Source organism: Macrosteles quadrilineatus, unplaced genomic scaffold, assembly GCF_028750875.1.
Source record: "Macrosteles quadrilineatus isolate MER2022 unplaced genomic scaffold, UCM_ALF_1.0 Scaffold_9__3_contigs__length_116548681, whole genome shotgun sequence".
Lineage (NCBI taxonomy): Eukaryota > Metazoa > Arthropoda > Insecta > Hemiptera > Cicadellidae > Macrosteles > Macrosteles quadrilineatus.
This window is the reverse complement of record NW_026542602.1, coordinates 46,922,608-46,929,662: the sequence shown is the minus strand read 5'-3', so window position 1 is coordinate 46,929,662 and position 7,055 is coordinate 46,922,608.

Genomic DNA, 7,055 nt, shown 5'->3' with positions numbered 1-7,055 from the left:
CGAGCTCTGATGGCTCTTGGGCACCCCTCCACTAAAACCCCCCTCCGGCAGTCGCCCCCGCCCCCTACGATTTTTAGAAATAGATATTTTTAATATTTTCAATGTGAGTAACCTACGAGGAATTGAAAATCCATGAAAAAATATAAAATTTAGTGTTACTCTTAATTGAAGTTGCATTGATTTATAAGAGACTCATATTATGCACTTTATTTAAATTTATTGTTTTTGTGTTAATAATCATTCAAATTAAATTCGTATCATGACTTTCCAATTATTTCCAAATCATCCTCCAACATGGTAATTATGTGTTCCAAAATCAAAATAACATATTCGAAGCCAAACGAGTAAATCACTGTCATCCCAATTCCCAATTACTAATGTTTGTGTTAGTTTAGCGTGTTAAATGCTGACCCTGGCCCACTTCGACTCTAACGAAGGCTTCAATACACAGGTACAAGACTATTAATTTGCACACAACATAATGCAGTCACTTATAATTATTTATTTCTTTACTGTTGCTATTAGGAGAGCTGATACTTACAAGCACTGTCCAATGAATAGATTGGCGATGTTTGAGACAAAACCCCCCTCCCCGACCTCAGCGACGCATCAACCCCCTCCAACCGACTTTTAAGTTGCCCCAGTTGTGGTGATGGTGTTTTATAGCCTGACATGAAAACATGCCATTCAATTTCTTGAATGATTTACAAGTATATTATTTATTTTAAAAGTATTATGGATTTTTAAATTTTGTAAGTTGTCAGTTGAACATACTTTACATGTTTAACACTTGCGTTTAAGTTGTGGTCACCGTGGCACTTCAAAATTAAAATTCCCAACAATGACTATTTATTTACTTAAGTTGTTTCGTGGACCAAATAAGACTATATCTGATTGGTGAAAATGATTTGTGTTGTTAATGCGTTTCCACTGTACTAGTGAGGAAGCAAGTAAAATTGTCCATATTTGTTTTGTATTAAAAATGTATGCAAAGGCACACATGTTACACATGAACACATTTTACATTGTTTATACTAATTCTACAATTTTATCCTTTGCTGGCTATGTAACTCTAAAATGTTATAAAGATTTGCAATAAAGACTATTTATTTGCCGATAATATTAAAGGGTTTCCTTTATGAAAGTAAACAATCTTTCCGTTGTATTTTAATGTTTCTTTGTAATCACGCGTCCATTCATGAAACTTCGACTAAATACATGCATTTTAAACTACAATGAAGCACATTTAGAGATGTTTTATTATATTTTGGCGATGTTGTAAGATTAAAACACGTCAAATGTGTTGTGTTTCCGTTGTTCAAAACTCAATAAATCGTAATTTTTAAAAGACGTTTACATAATAACTAAATTCTTTAAAAAACCACACCATTAGTAGAAAATATAAGTAAGTTTCCTCAAAAAAAGTTAAGAAACAGTTTAGGAGATAATTATGTTATGCATGGATGTACTTAAAACATACATTCCTTGGTGGTTCATTTCTGGACCAAGGTATCTTTTGTCTAGACTGTTTAACAATAATTCTTTCTAACAAGTTGACATGACAAACAACAAGAACAATACTTGCACTGCCAGTTCCTTGACACATTTCAAACACATGGCATAAAAATACTGACCATGGTGAATAAAAACTTGTGTACTCCATTAAAGGAAACAATAATCAGTTCTCAAACAACATGGGAATAAATTATGAAAGGTGATTGACAGTTGTATGGTTGTATCTATTGTTACACATAAAGGAACAATAAGTTTAAGATTTTTGGACTTCATAGTTTGTTGAGGTAATATTAATAGGAGGAATGAGAGAGATTTTACACCTCTTTATTTCCTCTTGTTCCCAAAAAGGAGTGACGTTACTTATTGAGTGAATCAGTGAAATGTCTCTAAAACTTTTTTTATTTTTAGTCAGCTGAGCATTAAAGTGTAGTGAGAAAACAAAACAAAATATATTAAGTTTTCAATTTTATCATTTAAAATGCACTGATTATACCTTTTTTAATTGAGTGTAACAGAAAATACGGAGGCAAACTAGGAAATGTTTACACAACTGGTACAAGAGAGGGCAGAATAAAACTATGTTAGTTTACCCATGGTTTATCAATGGTTTAGTGAGGTCGCATAACTATTAAACACTAAAAATTACCTATGTCGTAAAGAAAAATCACTAAAAATCAATGGCCACTTTAGCAGACTACAGTGTCATAAAACTGAAATTCAAATTGCCAAAGATGGCGGCCGACTTCCCGCCTAAACTAACCTAATTCAATTCTCAGTGAATTATAAACGCTTTGGCCGTCAGGCTATGATTGTAATTTTTAATTTTCAGGGCAATATTAGTCTCTGCAGACGGTTGGGCAGAATTTGTCGATAAACTTGTAGGCAGAGAGGCGCGATGATGTTGGTAGGTCAGACGAGTTTAGAACGAACATTCCGCCAGATTTAGAAGTGACGTCACGGCTCGAGTTACACAGTGCTACCAACTCTACTACTGTTCAACACAAGATAATCATGTACCAACTCAAAAACCTTCGGAATATCGTTTGGATTTCCTCATCATATACATTGTGCTACTAAAAGTAACGACTAGCCAATAGTATTTCCCTTTTATATGATTATGGCAATACCTCAAATCCAAGATTCCTCTTATTTATTTATTACTAGCAGAGTACCCGTCCTTCGTACGGGGTTGGCGTATCGTATAAGTATAAAATGCTTATTGCAGTTATACTCATGATTTGTGTTTGCAATGGGTTTAAGACACGGTTTAAGAAAATTCAATTCTTTAAATTTACGGTATGCTATATAGTAAAGCACATCTACCATAGCCATAATGTTCTACCACTGCCCCTAAACAATAAAAAAGTGAACTTATCATTTTTCACTGCTTTTTGTTGCTAGTTGGTTCAAATTAGATGTTGGCATAAATGTAAAAAAATAATAGTGCCGCAATCTACTGGTAAACCTTATAATATTCAATGTTATCATTGACCAGTTATTTAATATCATAAAACCAACTTGTGTAGTTTAAACAGGTGAAAAAATGATTTTATTCTTTTAAAATATGAATACTCGTGGGAAATTTTTAATAAAAAATATGAGATGGTAACACGAACGAGCATGGTATACAGTGTACAAGAGAAAGACATTTGAAGGTAACAAAACTGGATGACAACAGGCTTTATTATGTGATAGACTTTACAGACATTTACTTTGACAAAAAGAGACCTACATATACGACAGAACAACTACATAACTGATCATAACTAACAAAGGATCTGATTAGAATTTGGTCTTTATTAAAATAAGTAGTAAGGAGACGAATTTTAAAATTACCACAATTGCCACAAATAAGAATTGAGTTGGACATTAAATATCTGCGCCAAAAAAAAAGGTTGGTGTAAAAGTGTGGAAATTTATGTATTGATATGAAATAACTTGGAACTGGAAAAAGATCGCCATGAAAACAACTACAGTAACTTCATTAGTACTTGCTTCTACACTTGCTTCTTGATTTACGTAGGAGATACACCGAATAAATCCACCTCAGCATACATCAAGCCACCCTTCCTTATTAACCTCGACAGACCGTTGTGGACTTGTGGTAGCTGTATCATACATTGAAGGAGTCTATTCCATTAATCTTTGGCTATTAGGCAGGAATCTTCGCCAGAAAGTGGTGTTGGCTCTCGTTCAACGAGGGGCCGCAAAGTCGACTGGACATAAGTAGCCTACAAAGGGAAGTCAATATGGCCATTGACCAGTCTGAAGAGTGGACACAGGTCCATTATCTTGCGTCTTAAGTGTAGGGGTTGCAGCCTGAAGTGCATTTCCAAGTCAACTATAGGAGTCTCGAGATATTCAAAGCCAATTATGTAGCCAAGCATTCTCCTGAAAAGCTCAAGTATCTCTTCTAGCATGTTGATGTGGCAAAGTTGGTAGGGACGCCATGTCTGTGAGGCGTGCTCAAGCATAGGCTGAACTAAAGGGTCTGAAGAGGACTACCAGTGATCTGCAGTTTATAGTTGTCCTGAAGATAAATCGAGGAGGTGGGTAGTTTTGGGTGCAATATAGGGCAGATGTTCTTGTGGGCTGAGAGTGGTAGTCGTGATGACTCCTAAATCAAATCTAAAGGTAGCTGGTTTGAATCCAAGCGAGATCGTTTCCAGACCCAGATGCCATTTGTCATTGGGCTATGAATTAATGATGCTATGTAACAAAAAGGTCGACGTTAGATAGTAACACGACCAAGGGTTTGGACCGTTCCCTTTCAACACGTAAAAAATTCCGCTGTCGTAAATACACACAAAATAAAATAAAATAAATTTCTTATTTTGGAGATCCTCTTTAGGTACATGTCTTCGACAAGCCCCCCATGTGACTCGTAGATCTCTATGTGGCTACGACCCTCAGGTTGTCCCTGGAGTCACCTGCCGAAGAGGTCAGCAACGGTGTCGCTAGCTCTGTGAAGGCGGCCACATGGTAGCAATCTGTGATGATACTAAAACGGTATTGTAATGTTGGTCCACAAAAAAGCTCTTGTAGTTTAACAAAAGTAGAACAAGCCCACAACAAAATACCAATTGATAGATTTGTTGATTTTTAATCAAGAAAGAACAGATCATTTTTTATTGTTAAACCATTACGTCTAATTAATTAGTTTTAAACCTAAATTACTATGAGAAAGTTTTTTGGAAGATTTTGGAAAATGAGTTTACCTTTAATATTTCAAACTGGTTTGAAAGTTCCTATTTTGTTAAGTTTCAAATAAATAATGTTCAATATAATTAAACATAATACAACAAATACCGGTAACTAAACATTCGGATTATAATGTTTTGCCAGTATTATGTATTCTAAATCAACCTCCAATGAAAAATATAAGGATGATGACAGTGCCTATAGTTTGTTAAATTCTAATTATGCGTAACAACAATATAAAATCGGATTGCACTTCTAGGTTGTAGATCTAATCTAACTATGATTTACAAGACACTATTAAACATATAAACCACTTATAATGCAAACATAGCATATTCCTTTCCCTATGCCGTAAGGATATTAGATAATCTGTTCTATAATCTAGAATACAGCAGGTTAATAATGAGAAGTCGCCTCTGAAATAAAATCTTTGCAGCCACCACTATTTTGTACAAATAAGATAATAAATTCCAGGGTTATTACATTTTCATCAGGAGAATCATTATCATTTGGTGGGTGATTGTTATATCTTAAGTCTAAGTTGAACTCTTAAATTATTTTGGGTTGTGTTACAGATATTTGATCATAACAATAAAATTCAGCTTCTCAGAGGTGTAAGCCAATCTAAACCAGTCGCTCATAAACGACAATAGTGAGACAAGAGTTGAGATATTTTTGGACAGTGAGTCATTTGTTATATTCCACACTACAGTTTAACTTCAAAACACCGCCTTTTGTGTGAATTGTAATTTGATATTTTTACTCGATGATTTCTAGACAACTTATAATTAACTATTATCAAAGAATTTTGGAGTAAATTTGAAAAAGGTAAGCAGAAGTGAGAACTTTAAGTAGTAATTAAAAAATAGCCAAGAAATTAATTTATACAAACTACCTAACAAGAGCTTATTAATTCGAATAGCAAATTACAAAATTTGAAGAGAAACTTTCACAAAAATTAACAAATTATTTCTGTGTTAGTGTTAACCGAATATATAGTGTAGGTACAGTACCGTGTTATCAGAGATTACACTAAGTTTAAAAGTCGTTACACCAAAAAAAGAACAATTTGTTGATTGGGTAAAATCAAGTTAATTCTTCATTGTTGTATTAATCAAATGCAGTAGTGCCTATCCTGGTTCCCTAGTCCAGATAAAACCTATAAAACCCACGGACAAAAATCATCGTAAGCATCATAAAATCATCTTCTGTATATATAGAGGAAGATTTTCGTACTTTAATTCTTGACTAATAGGAGGTCACGAATTGTGGATATTTATAGGGATGCACTGTGGATGCGATGCTCCCTGGTGTGGATTAACGTCCGCACTAGTGAGTACTACGACTATCCACAGTATTATCCTGATAATTAGACCAATTCGTAAATTACAAGGAAAAATGTGGTTCGGATTCCACTATAAACTGTAGGTCCCTTAGTTGCCATTAGCTGTATGGGCTATTAATTAACAGCTGTGTCTAAGGAACATGTCGGCCTTAGTCACTAACAAGACTACAAGATCGCGCCACTCATCCTTCACTCATATTTGGGTTAAAATACGCACATAGTGGCGTCCCCATCTATCTATATATATAATACGCTAAGCCGATTTTTGTAAACAGAACTCCTCCCTCATTTTTTGACCGATTTTTATGATTAAAATGTCAAAACAATGGCCCTGATCTGTAGTTTTGCAAAGTGTTTTTCCTTTTTTGATATCTTTATTAGTTCGGGCAGGATCTTCCATCAAAGTTGGGTTTTCTCCCATAAGATTAACATGGGGGAATCTAAATATTTAATTGGAAACTTTGTCTCCACTAATTTGAGAGAACGGCTGGGCGTAAAAACTTGATAGAGGTGTCCAAAGAAAGGTATTGGTCTGTAGATGAGTTATCAAAAGAAAAACGAAGTAAATTCGCTTAGGGCTCTGCCCCAGAAGCCTTTAAAGATCCCTCCACTGATTTGTTTACATCTTGGCCATGTGGATAATACTTTTTAATGAAACAGCTGTTAACTTTAAAATTGTGTTTTAAACAACACACATTTATTGGGAGCAACTGAATTGTCCAAAAGAGGTATTTGCAATGTTCTTTTCTGATTTTAAAATTATTGATTTTCTTCTGTATTACGTTATGTTTGACAATAACATTCTATTACGAAATCAGTGGAAAATCCTTTTATCACAGTTACTCTTACAATTTTTGCTTTTTTTCAAATAAAATCATACATTAATCTGCATTACACTGGTGAATTCACGGAAGTCTTTAACTACAAAAGATCCACCAATACGATTTTAATATTATTTAAAGGTTCTTAAAAAGGAAGAGATACCAGATAACAT